Raw genomic sequence first — 19,939 nt, 5'->3', positions numbered from 1 at the left:
GTACTAGGGAAAGCAACAGGGCTAAAGACTGAAAGATACTCCGGAGCTAATGAGTTTCAACCCTAGGATACTAAAAGAAGTAGCTAGAGAGGTACACTTAGTAGGTACCTTCCAGGAACTCTTTGATTCGGAAAAATTACGAGAGAATTGGAAAACTATGAAGGTAACACCTTTATTTAAACAGGGAAGAAGTCAAAACATTTTAATCATGGGTTAGTTAGCTTAGTATCTGTTATTGGGAAAATGCTGAAAGCTATTATAAAGGACATAATGGCAGAGGATTAAGAAATACATAATATGATCAAGTGAGTCCCATTCTCCAGCCGTATTTCAGTCCTCTAAATTTCTCATTTGCAAATATTTATCCAGCTCTCTTTTGACACCCTCTATGGAATTTGTTTCTATCACTCTCCCAGGCAATGCATTCCAAATCCTAACAACTCTCTTCATTTCACTCCTAGTTCTCTTGCTGACAATCTTGAAATCATGAGCCCTAGTTGCTGACATACCAATTAGTGGAACTCCAGAGCTTTAGCATCCTTCCTTTAAATAAGATGCCCAGAACTGACCAAATGCAATCTGACCAATGATTGGCAAAGGTGCACTATCGCTTCCTTGCTTTTATATTCTATGTGTGTATTTATAAAACTAAGGATCCAAAAATTTTCTTAACAACTGTTCGAACTTGGCTGGCCACCTTCAGATAATTATGCACTTGAGCTCTGAGTCTCTGTTCCTGTACCCACCTAAACGTTGCACCATTGAGCCTGTATTGCCTCTCCCTGTTCTTTCTTTCAAAATGCACTACCTCACATTTCTCTGCAATGAAATTCATCTGCCACTTATCTGCCCATTTGGCCAACTTGTCAATGTCCCTCTGAAGTCGCTCAATGTTATCCACACAATCTCCCTAGCTTAGTATCACCTGCAAATTTAGATATGTTGCACTCAACACCCATCTCCAGATCATTTGTATAAATCAGAAAACGTAAGGGTTCTAGCACTGATCCCTGGCGAGCACCACGTGTATCTCGTCTCTAGTCTGAGAGAAAAACATTCATCTACAGTTTCCTATCTTTCAGCCAATTTCAAGTCCATGCTGCCAAGAACCCACCAAACCCCAATATTTCTAATTTTCTAACCAACCTCTCATTTGGTACTATATCAAATGCTTTCTGAAAGTCCAAATATACAACATCTGTAGCACTGCCCTCATCCACTGCTGTGTCACCTCATCAAAGAACTCAGTTAAATTTGTCAGATATGACCTGCCTTTGACAAAGCCATGTTGACTTTTTAATACCAAGATAAAAAGAAATTTCTTCTCCTCTAGAGTAGTCAATCTATGGATTTCTTTACCTTAGACGACTGCAGAGACTGCAACATTGAGTGCATTCCAAGCTGAGATGGACAGACTTTTCATCAGAAGGGAATTGAGGGTTATGGAGTAAAGGTAGGAAAGTGGAGTTGAGGATATAAATCAGTCACAGCCTTGCTCTCAGCTATCAGGTGCTCTGTCCAATTGAGGGAACTAGCATCAAGTAGAGGACTGGGCACTTAAAGTCCAAACCATCCAGATCCCCTTCTCCGCTACCTGTGACTCTCACTTCATGACTCCCATCCCATCTTCACTCACCTGTGGCCTGAATTCCCTCCAAAGTTCTAGCCCTTGACTCTAGCAGCACTGATCTCTTTGGTGCAGAAGATCATGAGGCATGAGCAGGTTCCAGCCTCTGGTTAGCCACTGGCTTTCAGCAGCTGGGCAGGGCATATGATTCCATTAGGCCTCACGCCACAGAGCTGACTGGAGATCACTACTCCATCTCCACCTGGTATGTCACATCCTCACCAGTCCAATAAAATTATAGCCAATGAAACTCAACACGAGCTGGCGAAGCACCACCTCAACTTTCTACTGGCTGACGCATAGTAGCTCTCTGGTCTTATTATTAAATTCAATAACATCTGACTTCAGTCACCATTCCCATTATTGACAGTAAGCACCCAGTAATTGGAATTGGGAGAGGATGTAGATCACTACACTGTTAGTTAGTTCTTCTCTTCCACTTGACTCCTCGGCCACTGGAGTGTACCAGCTTTTTGTGCTTGATATTAACCTGCTTTAACTAATCTTACATTCTCTAGGTCTTTTGCAAATAGCTTTTATTTTTCTGATTTCTCTCATCGTGTCTCTATTTTCCTTGTGTTATGATCACTGCTGTCATTTAACAATGACATGCTGTCCACTTAGTGACCTTACAGTTTCTTATATTTCTTTTCTTGTTTGAGCCTCTTCCTCTCACACTGTCCCTTTAACTGTAGCATTAAGTTCTGACATAAGTGCTAATCCTGAAACATTTACTCTTCCTCTCTCAGGTTCTGACCCACTGAGTGTTTCCAGCATCTACAATGTTTACAGTGTTTGACAATACATTCACTATAAGTCAATAATTTCAAAAAGCTGTCAGTAAATGTCCAACAAAGTGATTTATTTCAAACGTTTTATATTTAGTTATCTTGGGGCACACAGTGCACTTGTTCTAGTTATCGGGTTGGTATGAAATTAGTTTGTATCAACATTTAACGTGAACTTTGTACTGCATACTTCTGTGCAGAACTGATTTGGAGATGCCGGTGTTGGACTGGGGTGTACAAAGTTAAAAATCACACAACACCAGGTTATAGTCAAACAGGTTTAATTGGAAGCACACTAGCTTTCAGAGTGCCTTCATCAGGTGGTTGTGGAGGGCACAGTTGTAAAGTACAGAATTTATAGCAAAAATTTACAGTGTGATGTAGCTGAAATTATACATTGAAAAATACCTTGCTTGTCTGTTGAGTCTCTCATCTGTTCGAATACCATGATAGTTTCACTTCACTCATGTGTAAATCACAAAACCTTTTTTCAAAAGTTGTATTCTCGGCTTAGCTGTAACAATTGGTGTTAGCTAGACAATATGTTGAAGGTGTTAGCCCCCTATGTTCTCTGTCTATGCCATGATGTTTAGATTGATTCTAATCTAAAAAGTGAGATAACAGAGTTTTACATGAATTCATGCAGTTTTTGAGCAAAGTACAATGTAACTCTGCAAGTACAAAATCACCCCACCTTCAACATATTGCCTAGCTGGTGTTGTGTGACTTTTAACTCTGTGCAGAACAAACTTAATACTTTAAAATGCACTTTGCTCAATCTCCATTTGATTAGATTACACCTGTCAACAGAATAATTGAAGATATTTATGAATCAGTTTGAGCAAAACAAGTTTTTGGTTGTTTTCAGAATTGTTTTTCCATTTCCCCTCCTCTCCCCTCTCTCCTGAAGCCATTTGAAATTTTATCTCTCTGAAAACCTAATCACATAGTCAAAATTAGGTCCACCTACTCCCAGTTAAAGTTAGTTTCATTTATTCTTCAGAGGAACATTTCAATGGCAATATATTGATTTTGACATGAGAGACTGAAAAAGCGAAGGTAAGGTCCCATGGGATCCAAAGAAATTTGGCTAATTGGATCCAGAATGGGCTGAGTAACAGGAGGTAGAGAGAGATTGTTGCGGGTATTTTAGTGTCTAGAAATCTGTGTCAAGTGGGTTTCCAGAGTCATTAGTGTTGGTTTGTTGTATATGTAAAGGATTTAGACCTGAATGTAGGAGGGGTGATCAGTAAGTTCACAGATACGAAAATTGGTGACACGGTAAATAGTGAGGAAGGTAGCCTTAGAATATACGAGGATATAGATAGGCTGGTCAGATGAGCTGATTAGTGGCAAATGAAATTCAATCCGGATAAATGCAGGGTGATGCAATTGGCCAGGACAAACAAGGCGAAGGAATAATGTTGAATGGTAGAATCCTGGGAAGCATGAAGGTTTGCCTTAAGCTAGCAGGACGAGTATTTAGAGCGGTTAAGATGGTATACAGAATGCTTGTCTTTACTTGCTGAAACATAAAGTTTAAGAGTAGGAAGGTCATACTGGAACTGTGTAAAATGTTGGTTGGGCCACAGCTGAAGTATCATGGTATTCCTGGAATCAACATGATGCGATTTTGGAGAAAATTTGTAGCTCAGGATGTGGATCAGATTGTAAGTTTGCTTGCTGAGCTGGTAGATTTGTTCTCAGGTGTTTTGTCACCATGCTAGGTAACATCATCAGGGAGCCTCTGATGAAGCGCTGGTGTTCTGTCCCACTTGCTATCATCTGTCTTGGTCTGTTGTGGTTCATGATATCACTTGTGGTTCTTTTTCTGAGACGTTGGGAAATGGGGTCCACATTGATATGTTTTGTTAATGCAGTTCCAGTTGGAACGCCAGGCCTCTAGGAATTCCCGTGTGTGTCTTTGTTTAGCCTTCCCAGGATGGATGTACTGTCCCAGTCGAACTGGCATGCCTCTTCACCTGTGTGTGTGGATACTAGTGATAATTGGCCATGTTGTTTGGTGGCTAGTTGGTGCTCATGTATCCTGGTGGTTAGTTTCCTGTCCATCTGTCCAATGCAATGTTGTTGCCGTCCTTGCAGGGTATTTTGTATATGATGTTCATCCTGCTGGTTGTTGGTATGAGGTCCTTTAAATTCATCAGGAGCTTTTTCAATATGATGGTAGGTTTGTGGGCTACCCTGATGCCTAGGGGCCAATGTAGTCTGGTCATCATCTCCAAGATGTCTTTGGTGTATGGCAGGATGGCTAGAGTCTCTGGGCATGTTGTGCTTTCTTGTTTGGGTCTATTGTGTAGGATTCAGCGGACTGTGCTTATTGGGTACTGGTTGATCCTGAATACATTGTATAAGTGTTTTTCCTCGGCTTCTCGTGGTTCCTGGGCGCTGCAATGTGTTGTGGCTTATTTAAATAATGTCCCTTTGCAGCTTCGTTTGTGGGTGTTGGGATGATTGCTCCTGTAGTTGAGTATCTGGTCAGTGTGTGTGGCTTTCCTGTAGACACTGGTCTGCATCTCTCTATTAGCTTTTCGTTCTACTGTGACGTATAGGAAGGAGAGTCTGTTGTTGTTCTCTTCCTTTTTGGTGAACTTTATACTGGTAAGGATGTTGTTTATGTGTTTGTGGGTTTCTGCTAATTTGTTGTTTTTCATGATGACAAAGGTGTCATTCACATAATGAACCCAAAGCTTGGGGATCCTGGGGAGGGTTGTTTGTTCTAACCTCTGCATAACTGCTTCTGCTAAGAGATTCTGCTTTTGATGATCCCATAAGCATCCCATTGATTTGTTTGTAGATCTTGTCATTGAAGGTAAAGTGGGTTGTGAACATTATTTAAATGAGTTAATGTTTCAAGTCCAGTTATCCTTCTTCAGAACACTGGGAATAAACTGGGCTTGTTTTACTTAGAGCAGAGGAGACTGAGGGGGTGAGGAGACATGATTGAGATGTATGAAATTCCAAGGGGCATAGAGGGAATAGACAGGAAGGAATTTTTCTCCTTGTTGGGGGGATCACTGACCAGGAGTGAATAATTTAAGGAAAAGGACAGATAGTTAAAAAGAGATTGAGGAACTGTTTTTAGCCACCCAGAGGATGTTGGGAATGTGTATCTCAATCTCTGTGGAAGGGTGGTAAAGGTAGAAAGCTTCATAATATTTACCAAGTATTTAGATATGTTCTTGCAATGCCAAGTGCTGGAAAATGGGATTAGAATGATTAGATGGTTGTTTTTAACAGGCATGGGCCAAGGGCCTTTTTCTGTGCTATAGATTTCAATGATTCTTTGTGGTCTCCCATGAGGTAATCTCACCAAATCAAGTCCTAGCTTTTTCCAACAAACACACAATTCCAGAGGAGTGGATCGATATTGAGCAGGAGCAAAACTAACAAGCTTGCTGATGATTGTAGCAACTTCACTGACACCTCAGCTGAAGTTAGCTAGCTCACTATTCATTGGGAATTAACATTTCTTACTGATATGATATATGTGGCATGTTTAATGAGACTTTGGAGGAGCCCATCATTAATTTGCATATTTTTTTAATGAATGTCCAGTCAGCTAAATCGAGATGCAGCATATCGTTTGGCTATTTGTTGGAACAGGCTGAGAAAGTCTGCGGCAGCTCCTTTTGGGCAAGTGAAAACTACCCTTCCTGTAAAACTGATTTCCAGAGATTATACTGCCATCCTGTGGGTAAGGGAAATGAGCGCAGACAGTATTGAAAGATGTAAGAGCATATAGAAAGTTGGGGCTGGATTTTCATGTTAAAAGTAGGCATTAGGAGACGGGACTAATCCCACTGCCCTGTTCCCCGGCCGTGTCTCTAAGGTCACTATGGGATGCAATTTTCTGCCATTTGGGCTCTAAGAACCTGAAAAAGGGCCTACTGCTTGCAGAGTGGTTGGTTTAGAAGAGCCCACCTTCCTTTGTAAAAATCCCTTGATCCCACACTTCTTGTAACACATCTATGTAAAATTGAACGTTCTGACCACTTTAAAGTTCCCTCACCCTACCCTTGCACCATCGCCATCATTTTCACTTCATCACTCTCCTAACCCACCCCCTTTCACTCGGGCTACCCCAGCGACACTGGCCCTCACCTCTCTCCCTCAGCCTCAATACCCTCTTTAATAAAAGAATTCAGAAGCCCTATTGCAATGTAATTATATAAAAGCAAAATACTGTGGATGCTGGTGAACTGAAATGAAAAGAGCAAATGCTGGAGAAACTCAGTATACGTGGAAAGAGATACAGAGCTAATGTTTTGAGTTCAATATGACTCTTCTTTGAAACTCCCCCATTCCACTTGTTGTAAAGTAGTTATAAAACTCCCTGGATATAGAAACTGACTCTTCAAATATTATGTGTAAACAAGGCAAGTGCTTGTCAAATAACTAGGCTGATGGATTATAGCCAAAAGCCCATAATACTCCAAGAGAGAAAATAACATGACTTCAGAATTGATATCTCAGTAATTATTAGACTGAAACATAAACCAACAGGGAAAGGTTTAAAATATACATAATTATTCTCATATTAAGCTAACAAGGGATGTCGCTCAGACAAGTTTTTTTTTGAAAGGGTACACTGGAGATTTCAGGGCAGGAATCTAGGCCTCAAAAATTGCAAGTCACAGAAATAGTAATTTGACATTGTTCCTCTTCCAGACATAAGGTTACAGCGTGGAGACAGACAGCTGAACCAATAAGCCTTTCTACCTCTGTATTCACAATACAATGAAATTAAAACCTTCACAAACCCTAAACCATTGATTCCAGTGATTCCTAACGAGATGTACTAAACAAGCAATCCAAACTCTGTGAATAATATATTTTAGATACCAGGTCTGTAGCTTAGACAAAAGACTTAACAATTTATAAGCAACATAGTACCTTTAACTGAACAAAATTCAGCAACAATGTAGTTTAATCGATGTCTATAATTTAAACCCAGTAGTTTAGTTTTTAGCACAATTACACAAAAAAAGGTAGACAAACACACACTTCAAGTGGTAACTAAAGGAAATTTTTAAAAAAGTGCCAGATTACTTAAGCAGTATTAATGCTGCATTGTTCCAGAGGCGTACACAATGGTTTCTTGGTTGATTTTCTGAAAATGTCAATCAGGGACATTTTAAACCTTTTAATTCATTCTGCAGAAATCAGTGCTATATTTTTTCTGAACTTTCATAGCTGATAATGTGAACTTAAACAGTGACCTTTCAAATCTTCATGGTAAAAACAATGACTGCAGATGCTGGAAACCAGATTTTTGGATTAGTGGTGCTGGAAGAGCACAGCAGTTCAGGCAGCAACCAAGGAGCAGCAAAATCGATGTTTCGGCCCTGTTGGTTTATGTTTCAGTCTAATAATTACTGAGATATCAATTCTGAAGTCATGTTGTTTTCTCTCTTGGAGTATTATGGGCTTTTGGCTATAATCCATCAGCCTTGTTTACACATAATATTTGAAGAGTCAGTTTCTATATCAAGGAAGTTTTTTAGCTACTTTACAACAAGTGGAATGGGGGAGTTTCAAAGAAGAGTCATATTGAACTCAAAACATTAGCTCTGTATCTCTTTCCACGTATACTGAGTTTCTCCAGCATTTGCTCTTTTCATTTCAGTTCACCAGCATCCACAGTATTTTGCTTTTATATAATTACATTGCAATAGGGCTTCTGAATTCTTTTATTAAAGTGGGTATTGAGGCTGAGGGAGAGAGGTGAGGGCCAGTGTCGCTGGGGTAGCCCGAGTGAAAGGGGGTGGGTTAGGAGAGTGATGAAGTGAAAATGATGGCGATGGTGCAAGGGTAGGGTGAGGGAACTTTAAAGTGGTCAGAACGTTCAATTTTACATAGATGTGTTACAAGAAGTGTGGGATCAAGGGATTTTTACAAAGGAAGGTGGGCTCTTCTAAACCAACCACTCTGCAAGCAGTAGGCCCTTTTTCAGGTTCTTAGAGCCCAAATGGCAGAAAATTGCATCCCATAGTGACCTTAGAGACACGGCCGGGGAACAGGGCAGTGGGATTAGTCCCGTCTCCTAATGCCTACTTTTAACATGAAAATCCAGCCCCAACTTTCTATATGCTCATACATCTTTCAATACTGTCTGCGCTCATTTCCCTTACCCACAGGATGGCAGTATAATCTCTGGAAATCAGTTTTATAGAAAGGGTAGTTTTCACTTGCCCAAAAGGAGCTGCCACAGACTTTCTCAGCCTGTTCCAACAAATAGCCAAACGACATATTGCATCTCGATTTAGCTGACTGGACATTCATTAAAAAAACATGCAAATTGATGATGGGCTCCTCCAAAGTCTCATTAAACATGCCACATATATCATATCAGTAAGAAATGTTAATTCCCAATGAATAGTGAGCTAGCTAACTTCAGCTGAGGCGTCAGTGAAGTTGCTACAATCATCAGCAAGCTTGTTAGTTTTGCTCCTGCTCAATATCGATCCACTCCTCTGGAATTGTGTGTTTGTTGGAAAAAGCTAGGACTTGATTTGGTGAGATTACCTCATGGGAGACCACATAGGGGCTTTTGCCCGAAACGTCGATTTTGCTGCTCCTCGGATGCTGCCTGAACTGCTGTGCTCTTCCAGCACCACTAATCCAAAATTTCAAATCTTCATGCTGCAGCACCAACAGCCAAACTCCTCCTCACTAAAAACAGTCCAAAACCTAGTTGAAAGTCCGGCCTCTCCCTGTCAGGCTGACTGCCTCTCCACGAGGTCACAGTTACCATTCAATAGCTACTCTCTCCCAGATATGCTGCAACCAGTTCCCAAATGCTGACCTCACTAATGGCCAAGTCTCTGCAACCTGGTTAAACATATAACTCTTCCCGGTGTTGGAGTCTGTAGAATCTTTTGATCAAACATCCAACGCAATTAACTTCCAGGGTTGGCCTCACTTGGAAGGTTATTTGTTCCCTCATTTTGTTTTACTGCACAAGCCACTGCCCACAGTCCAAAGGTCATTTTCAAATTATGGTTCCCAGTTCGCAGTTCCAAATCAAAATTGATAAAAGAATAAAATAATCACACAATAGTCAAAGCAAGGGCATTGATTTATGGTAAGGCGCAGGAGGTTTAAAGAGGAGGTGAGGTGTTGGGAATCTGGAACTGACTGCCCATAAACGTGGTAAACGTGGAAAACCCTCATAACATTTAAGAAGCATTTAGATGTGCACTTGTGATGCCATAGCATACAAGATATAAAATGGAATCCCTACTGTATGAAAGCAGGCCATTCCACCCATCAAATCCATACCAACCTGGGTAGGGTAGGTGAATGGGTTTGGGTTGCACGCTCTTTAGAGTGTCAGTGAAAACCTGATGGGCCGAATGGCCTGCTTCCACACAGCAGGGATTCTATGGCCCTCCAAAGCGCATTCTACCCAGAGCCACTCCCCTAATCTATCTGTGTAACCCTGCATTTCCCTTGGCTAATCCACCTAGACTGTATATCTCTGAATACCATGGGCAATTTAGCACAGCCAATCTACCTAGCCTGCACAGCTTTGGACTGTGAGAGGAAACTGAAGCACTCAGAGGAAACACAGAGAGAATATGCAAACTCCACAAAGACTATTGCCCGAGGATGGAATCAAACCTGGGTACCTGGCAGTGTGAGGCAGCAGTATTAACCACTGGGTCAGGTGCTAGAAATTGGCATTTGAATAGTTAGGTTCTTGTTTTTGACTGGCACAAACTCGATGAGCTGAAGGACCTTTCTCTGTGCCATAACACCATGACTTTAATCATGTTCATTCATTACAACAACACGAAGTTCAGTGAACTGACCAGCAGAGTAAATTGAAAACATGCAGATAAATGGTAATTTGACAACATGAAGGTCCAAGGATGAAGCTTCACTAGAGGGGATAAACAACAGAATTATTGGGTTAGTCTACAATGCATGCTGCTGTCTAGCGTACACAAAAATGGAAGCCTTCCAGTATAGTCCCAATAAATCCTAAAGCTGGAAGCTACTTTTCCAGCACTGTGGCAATCTTCCATTATTTTAGTCTCTAAAATAAACACTCAAATTTCTCTGTCTTGTCACATGCAATGAGAATTTACTATTCCAGATGATCCATGAAAACACTACAGCTTGAGTCTGAAAGGACAAAGAAAAATGTTTAGATTTTCTTTCCTGCTGTTGAGCAATGCCAGAAATGGTAACTCAGACACCTGGCTTAAAATCAGCCGTACTGCTGTAAAATAGTGACTTGGAACAAACACAGCAGCGTGTCTTTGGTTATTACATTTCTTAGAAAAGTAATGTGCTTATTGTTAATGCTCCCACTTGATGAATTGCCTTCTTTGGTAAAGAGCAATCTACTAGGAATTAAGTTTGGTGAAGCTAACTGCTGAGCTGCCAAGTGTCCTCTAATGATCTTGGAGGACGTTCTATGCCTTGACAGGATCGGCTGATGTTACAACTCAAGGTGTATCATTTGTTTTGTGAATTCCTGCAAACATTTCCAAGGCTTGGAAGGGAAAGCTTGGAACATTCTTTTTCCAAGAACACACTTTGTTGCAAATTTTCTTCATTTAGGATTTAAGCAAAGACACTAGATTAAGTTCAGGCATTGACAGACAAAATATCCACAGAAATTGTGACTGGATTCCCTTGAAGGTGAATTCACCAGCAATGCTTAAAATCTTTTTAACAGGTCTTTAGGCAATGAATAGTCTTAACGCAGAAGAAAAAACTACTGTTTGGACTGCATTTTACAAGCCAGTGCTCTGCATGATGTAGCTTATGGTGAGTCAGTTGGGAAAATGTGGTGAGATCTGTCAAATAAGATTGCCTGCATCAAGAAAACAAAGTCTAATTTTCCACTCAAATCTTGAGAATCTACCAGTGACCAGAGAGAGAGACTCATTTACATTTATTTACATTCCATTTGTACCTCGTCTCATCCTGTTTATATGCAATCTCCTATTCTCCCATGCAACTGGAGAAACTAGATAACAACGATTCTTTTCCCATGCTATGTAGTGCCTGTTTAATGCTATTGCCCTTTAGTACTTCACATTATGCAAAAATGGACTCCATCCCTCAGAGAGTAAAATATATATTTATGCTGGGCAAAATGGGAACCACTTTCCATTTTGATCATGCATTTATTATTTGGATGAGGATGGAATGCAAAGTAGGGACATACTTCATAAAGTCATTCTTAGGACCAGCCTTTCAGTTGAGGTAACCCCAGAACCTCATGTTCCTTTTACCTTGCCTTCCCTGTCAAACTCATTGATTTTCATTTATTCCATGTTCCGCATTCCCCACCCATTTATTTAACTGCAATAAAAACAATTACCACAGAAAAAGAAGGAACAGGAGTAGGTCATTCGGCCCATCATAGCCTACTCCACCAGTCAGTAGGATCATGGCTGATTTGACATCTCTCACCTCCATTTTCCTGTGCTTTCCCCATAAACTATCATTCCCCAACTGATCAAGGATCTATCATTTTCAAGCTCCCAGTTGTGAAGAAGGGCCACTAGACTCAAAACATTGACCCTGCGTTTTCTCCACAGATGATGCTGGGCATGTTAACCTGTTTTTGGACTGGATCTTCAGCATTCACAGTTCCTTGTTTTATTTTATTATAGTTATGCACTGTTCCCTTGTGGAAGCCAGGTGAGTGGTGACTATTGATGATATCATCCACTCTCTCTTCGCCCATCCTCTAATAACCCTTGTTATCCCATGCTCTGTCTCCCATCTTTATATTTTGTGCTTCCAACCTTAAGAATTATCCGCTCTGCATCTCAGCATGCTGCCTCCAATCCCACTATTAACTTCCTCAGCATCCCCATCATAGCAGTGACTCTTCTCAACCCCCTTGATTTTCAGTAAACAAATCCCTTGGACTGACCAGGAAATGACTTGGAATGACAACCCTGATCCATGAGTGACCAGGCCCTGAGTAATCTCTGAGCAACTCTCTAATTAACTTACCACTATCCCTGGACTGGTTAAACTGGACCTGCAGGACTGACCATGGTCACTCCCCAGGTGGAACTGCAGTAGTTTGTGTGGTGACAGTATGCCCACAGAGCTGTTAGGTACTGTTCCAACAAAGAACAATTTTTTAAATGGTACTTTTGATAACAGAAAGGGTTTCAAATGCATATAACAAGTTGGTTACTTTTAAAGTGTGATCATTGTTAATTTTTACTATCTTGTGTCTGCCTGTATGACCTGGGAGTGTAACAATTGTACAGCCCAATCAGGTATTTATCTCCTGCACAAGTATTTTTCTTCAATCTGTTCTGAAGGCAGACTGAACAAACTCTCGGTTAACCAATCCTTAAATAAATCATTCATCTACTTTACAAAAAAACAGTTCTGAAGGAGGGTCACTGGATCCGAAATGTTGATTCCGCCTTCTCTCCACAGATGCTGCCAGACCTGCTGAGTTTCTCCAATGATTTCTGGTTTTGTTTGATTAAGTTACTTTAGTTGCAATCAAGTGGATATATAGAGCAATAATCAGGATCATATGGTTGAGTCAATGCCATTTACCTTAATTGCAACACTGCACTGAGTCATTTCCATGAATTATCTTAATTGATGGGCCTTCCTGTGGCACAGTGGTAGTGTCCCTTCCTCTGGGCTAAGAGACATGGGTTCAAGTCCCACCTGCTCCAGAGGTGTGTAATAACATCACTGAACGGTTTCATTTTTAAAAAATAAGTTAAATATATATATATATAAAGCTCCTTTGTCCACTGTTCTTTGTTCTTGGAGTAGGATTTCCCTTCTCCTTGAATCTTCCCACCATTTCTTTCTGACAGCCTGAATCAAGCATTTAGTTTTAGTCAAACAGACTACCAGCATAATCCTAGAGGACAACTGACCGGCCTAACTTGGTAATAAGAATGAGTTCAAATAAATTCAATTTCCTTTGATATATTTGATTCTGTCCATTTCTATTACCTCATGGGCAGCAAGTTTCCAGGCTATTATCACTTGTGTGTAACATCTTTTGCTCAAAATATTAAATGTGTGTCCCCTGACCCTTATGTTACCTACTCATGGGAACAGTCTTTCTCACCTACCTTATCTAAGCTTGTACGTCTCTCTAAAATCTCCTCTCAAACTTATTGTTCCAAAATAAAAATCTCGTGGCTTCTCAGATCCAGCTTTGTAACTAAAATTCCTCTAAAAGAACCATCTCCTCTGCACCTTTTTGGGGTCCTCACATCTTTCCTGAAATGTGGTGGCCATAACTAGGACTCAGGAAGGATCTGAGGAGTAACAGAGTTCAGAGGCCAGGTTTTTGGGGCGAAGGGAGGGAAGTTGTGTTTGGACACTTACTGACCCACCAGACTGATCTGCTTTAGAAATATCCCTGTAAACGATGTTTTTGTTCAAGTGGGACCAGGACAGAGTTGAATCATTTAACAATTGCTGCAAAAATGTGAAAAATACACTCAGATCATTAAAATGTGATGTTGTAGTGAATGAATTGTATTTCTGAAAACTTTTATTTCAATTCAGTCTGCCAGAATTTCCTTAAGAATCAAATCAGTACCTTGGTATTAATTCAATCTTCCTCTCAAATGACACTATTGAATTGATCGACAGTTTTTTCCAAGTGAGAAATGTCTCACACAATAGAATAAGAAATCGCAGACACTGGATTATGGTTTTGAATATCATTTATTGATATTATTGATGATAGCTTTCATCATATGAATATGTAATATACTGTGCATGATAATACATTTTGTGACCATTCAAATTGGTCAGAGATAGCATTGTGCACTCAAATTTTATCATGTGGCTTCATCCAGCATTTTACTTAGAGTCATAGAGTCATAGGGATGTACAGCATGGAAACAGACCCTTCGGTCCAACCTGTCCGTGCCAACCAGATATCCCAACCCAATCTAGTTCCTCCTGCCAGCACCCGGCCCATATCCCTCCAAACCCTTCCTATTCATATACCCATCCAAATGCCTCTTAAATGTTGCAATTGTAGCAGCATCCACCACTTTCTCTGGCAGCTCATTCCATACACGTACCATCCTCTGTGTGAAAAAGTTGCCCCTTAGGTATCTTTTATATCTTTCCCCTCTCACCTTAGCCCTTTGTCTATTTATCCTATCCATGCCCCTCATAATTTTGTGAACCTCTATAAGGTCACCCCTCAACCTCCGATGCTCCAGGGAAAACAGACCCAGCCTGTTCAGCCTCTCCCTGTAGCTCAAATCCTCCAACCCCGGCAACATCCTTGTAAATCTTTTCTGAACCCTTTCAGGTTTCATAACATCTTTCTGATAGGAAGGAGACCAGAAGTGCAAAGATACAATATTCCTGTACAGCCATAAAATGACCTCCCAACTCCTGTACTCAATACTCTGACCAATAAAGGAAAGCATACCAAACGCCTTCTTCACTATCCTATCTACCTGCAACTCCACCTTCAAGGAGCTATGAGCAAGGAGCACTCTAAGGTCTTTTTGTTCAGCAACACTCCCTAGGACCTTACCATTAAGTGTATAAGTCCTGCTAAGATGTGTTTTCCCAAAATGCAGCACCTCGCATTCATCTGAATTAAACTCCATCTGACACTGCTCAGCCCATTGGCCCATCTGGTCCAGATCCTGTTGTAATCTGAGGTAACCCTCTTCGCTGTCCACTACACCTCCAATTTTGGTGTCATCTGCAAACTTACTAACTGTACCTCTTATGCTCGCATCCAAATCATTTATGTAAATGACAAAAGTAGAGGACCCAGCACCAATCCTTGTGGCACTCCACTGATCACAGGCCTCCAGTCTGAAAGACAACCCTCCACCACCACCCTCTGTCTTCTACCTTTGAGTCAGTTCTGTATCCAAATGGCTAGTTCTCCCTTTATTCCATGAGATCTAACCTTGCTAATCAGTCTCCCATGGGGAACCTTGTCGAACGCCTCACTGAAGTCCATAAAGATCACATCTTCTGTTCTGCTTTCATCAATCTTCTTTGTTACTTCTTCAAAAAACTCAATCAAGTTTGTGAGACATGATTTCCCACGCACAAAGCCATGTTGACTGTCCTTAATCAGTCCTTGCCTTTCCAAATACATGTACATCCTGTCCCTCAGGATTCCCTCCAACAACTTGACAATCACTGAGGTCAGGCTCACTGGTTTATAGTTCCCTGGCTTGTCTTTACCGCCCTTCTTAAACAGTGGCACCACGTTTGCCAACCTCCAGTCTTCCAGCACCTCATTTGTGACTATCGATGATACAAATATCTCAGCAAGAGGCCTAGCAATCACTTCTCTAGCTTCCCACAGAATTCTCGGGTACACCTGATCAGGTCCTAGGGATTTATCCACCTTTAACCATTTCAAGACATCCAACACTTCCTCCTTTGTAATCTAGACATTTTGCAAGATGTCACCATCTATTTCCCTACAATCTATATCTTCCATATCCTTTTCCACAGTAAATACTGATGCAAAATATTCATTTAGTATTTCCCCCATTTTCTGTGGCTCCACACAAAAGCCGCCTTGCCAATGTTTGAGGGGCCCTATTCTCTCCCCAGTTACCCTTTTGTCCTTAATATGTTTGTAAAAACCCTTTGGATTCTCCTTAATTCTATTTGCCAAAGCTATCTCATGTCCCCTTTTTGCCTTCCTGAGTTCCCTCTTAAGTATACTCCTACTTCCTTTATACTCTTCTAAGGATTCACTCGATCTATCCTGCCTATACCTGACATATGCTTCCTTCTTTTTCTTAACCAAACCCTCAATTTCTTTAGTCATCCAGCATTCCCTATACCTACCAGCCTTCCCTTTCACACTGACAGGAATATACTTTCTCTGTATTCTCATTATCTCATTTCTGATGGGTTCCCATTTTCCAGCTGTCCCTTTACCTGTGAACATCTGCCCCCAATCAGCTTTCGAAAGTTCTTGCCTAATACAGTCAAAATTGGCTTTTCTCCAATTTAGAACTTCAACTTTTAGATCTGGTCTTTCCTTTTCCATCACTATTTTAAAACAAATAGAATTGTGGTCACTGGCCCCAAAGTGCTCCCCCACTGACACCTTAGTCACCTGCCCTGCCTTATTTCCCAAGAGTAGGTCAAGTATTGCACCTTCTCTAGTAGGTATATCCACATACTGAATCAGAAAATTGTCTTGTACACACTTAAGAAATTCCTCTCCATCTAAACCTTTAACACTATGGCAGTCCGAGTCAATGTTTGCAAAGTTAAAATCCCCTACTATGACTACCCTATTATTCTTACAGATAGCTGAGATCACCTTACAAGTTTCTTTCTCAATTTCCCTCTGACTATTGGGGTCTATAATACAATCCCAATGAGGTGATTATCCCTTTCTTATTTGTCAGTTCCACCCAAATAACTTGCCTGGATGTATTTCCGGGAATATCCTCTCTCAGCACAGCTGTAATGCTATCCCTTATCAAAAATGCCACTCCCCCTCCTCTCTTGCCTCTCTTTCTATCCTTCGTGTAGTATTTGTATCCTGGAACATTAAGCTGCGAGTCCTGCCCATCCCTGAGCCATGTTTCCGTAATTGCTATGATATCCCAGTCCCATGCTCCTAACCATGCCCTGAGTTTATCTGCCTTCCCTGGTAGGCCCCTTACATTGAAATAAATGCAGTTTAATTTATTAGTCCTACCTTGTCCCTGCCTGCCCTGACTGTTTGACTCACTTCTGTTCTCAACTGTGCCGATCTCAGATTGATCTCTTCCCTCACTGTCTCCCTGAGTCCCACCCCACCACCTTACTAGTTTAAATCCTCCCGAGCAGCTCCAGCAAATTTCCCTGCCAGTATATTATTCCCCTTCCAATTTAGGTGCAATCCCTCCTTCTTGTACAGGTCATTTCTACCCCAAAAGATATTCTAATGATCCAAAAATGTGAATCTTTCTCCCATACACCAGCTCCTCAGCCATGCATTCATCTGCTCTATCCTCCTATTCCTGCTTTCACTAGCTCGTAGCACTGGGAGTAATCCAGATATTATTACACTTGAGGACCTCCTTTTTAAATTTCTGCCTAACTCTCTGTAATCTCCCTTCAGAATCTCAACCTTTTCCCTTTCTAAATCGTTGGTTCCAATGTGGACAATGACCTCTTGCTGGCCCCTCTCCCCCATGAGAACACTTTGCACCCTGTCTAAGACATCCTTGATCCTGGCACCAGGGAAACAACACACCATTCTACTTTTTCACCGCTGGTCACAGACACGTCTGTCTGTACCTCAGATAGTGTGTCCCCTAACACAATTGATCTCTTGGAAACCGATGTACCCCTCATTGCATTAGAGCCAGTCTCAATACCAGAAATTTGGCTGTTCGTGCTATGTTCCCCTGAGAATCCATCACCCCCTACATTTTCCAAAACAGCATACCTCCACAAAAGACTCCTGCCCTAGGTGCCTACCTCTCTTACCCTTCCTGGAGTTAACCCATCTATGTGACTATATATGAGACTTTCCCCTCTTCCTATAACTGCCATCCATCACATACTGTTGCTGTTGCAATAGACAATAGACAATAGAAAATAGGTGCAGGAGTTGGCCATTCTGCCCTTCGAGCCAGCACCACCATTCATTATGATCATGGCTGATCATCCTCAATCAGTATCCTGTTCCTGCCTTATCCCCATAACCCTTGATTCCACTATCCTTAAGAGCTCTATCCAACTCTTTCTTGAAAGTATCCAGAGACTTGGCCTCCACAGCCTTCTGGGGCAGAGCATTCCATATATCCACCACTCTCTGGGTGAAGAAGTTTCTCCTCAACTCTGTTCTAAACCCCTTATTCTTAAACTGTGTCCTCTGGTTCGGGACTCACCCATCAGCGGAAACATGCTTTCTGCCTCCAGAGTGTCCAATCCTTTAATAATCTTATATGTCTCAATCAGATGCCCTCTCAGTCTTCTAAACTCAGGAGTATACAAGCCCAGTCGCTCTAATCTTTCAACATAAGATAGTCCTGCCATTCCGAGCATTGACCTTGTGAACCTACGCTGCACTCCCTCAATAGCCAGAATGTCTTTCCTCAAATTTGGAGACCAAAACTGCACACAGTACTCCAGGTGCAATCTCACCAGGGCCCTGTACAGCCGCAGTAGGACCTCTTTGCTTCTATACTCAATTCCTCCTGTTATGAAGGCCAGCATGCTATTAGCTTTCTTCACTGCCTGCTGTACCTGCATGCTTGCTTTCATTGAATGATGTACAAGAACACCTAGATCTCGTTGTTCTGCCCCAAATTCCTCATTGCTTCTATTTGTCTCTCCAACCGATCCACTTGATCTGATAAGATTCACATCCATAGCATTTATGGCAGAAATAATCCGCAGTAAGCCTTGAACTCTCTTTAAACTCCCACATCTGAGAAGAAGTACATGTCACTGCAAAGGCCATTTTTGCTCCTTCACAATCTACAGACCCAGAAAATAACACCGTCTTATTCCTCTACAAAACACTGCACCATGTTAAATTAATAGCTATGGCTTATATTTTAAATTTAATCAAAAGACTTATTTCCAAAAACATATAATCAAGAAAGAACCCACTGTACTCACTAATACAGCCTTTCTTTTGGACAGACTTAAAACAACGATTAACTTATCTGATTCTGTGCTGTGAACTTTGTCCAACCGTTCCTCCAAGATTAGTTGTGAATTTCACTGTTTGTTAATTTTCCCAGATGCACTCCGATGTCCAGCGATACAGGAATTCAAACAGCAAAGGCGGTAACTGTGCAGGTTCTCTCTCTCTCCTGCACTGACCTCACCATGTGCTTCCTTTGTTCTTCTCATTTTAAAACTGCTGTTGTTTTGACTTTTTTTTTCAAAGTTCCAAAACAATGGAACAGCATATAAAACAGTAATTGCTGCTCCTGGACTTTGAGGAAATCACCTCCAACACCTAAAATACCTCAAAAAAAGGAGCAGCTCTTACAACCAGAAATTTTTCCAGTCCTCCATCTTGGATTACCCAGAACTTACTGACAACTGCAAATTACTTTACTGGTAGACATTATACTTGGAAGTATGTGTAGCACCATTAAGTCATTTTTTCATCTCATAGAGTCATAGAGTCATACAGCACAGAAACAGACCCTTCAGTCCAACCAGTCCCTGCCAAACATAATCCCAAACTAAACTAGCCTGCTCCTGGCCGATATCCCTCCAAACTTTTTCTATTGATGCACTTATCCAGATGTCTTTTAAACATTGTAATTGTGCCCACATCCACCTCTTTCTCAGCAAGTTCATTTCATATGCAAACCGCCCTCTGTGTAAATAAAATTGCCCCTCATGTCTATTTAAACCTCTTACCTCTCACCTTAAAACTGTGTCCTCTATCTTTGAATCTCCCATCCTGGGGAAAAGACACCTACCATTAACTCTATCTATATCCCTCATTATTATGCTGACAATGATAAAGCATCCACAAACCTCTGTGGTTGAAAATCCAGAAGTTCAT

Source organism: Hemiscyllium ocellatum, chromosome 3 (genome assembly GCF_020745735.1).
Source record: "Hemiscyllium ocellatum isolate sHemOce1 chromosome 3, sHemOce1.pat.X.cur, whole genome shotgun sequence".
Lineage (NCBI taxonomy): Eukaryota > Metazoa > Chordata > Chondrichthyes > Orectolobiformes > Hemiscylliidae > Hemiscyllium > Hemiscyllium ocellatum.
The sequence above is the reverse complement of the archived record's forward strand: the minus strand, read 5'-3'. Positions refer to the sequence as shown.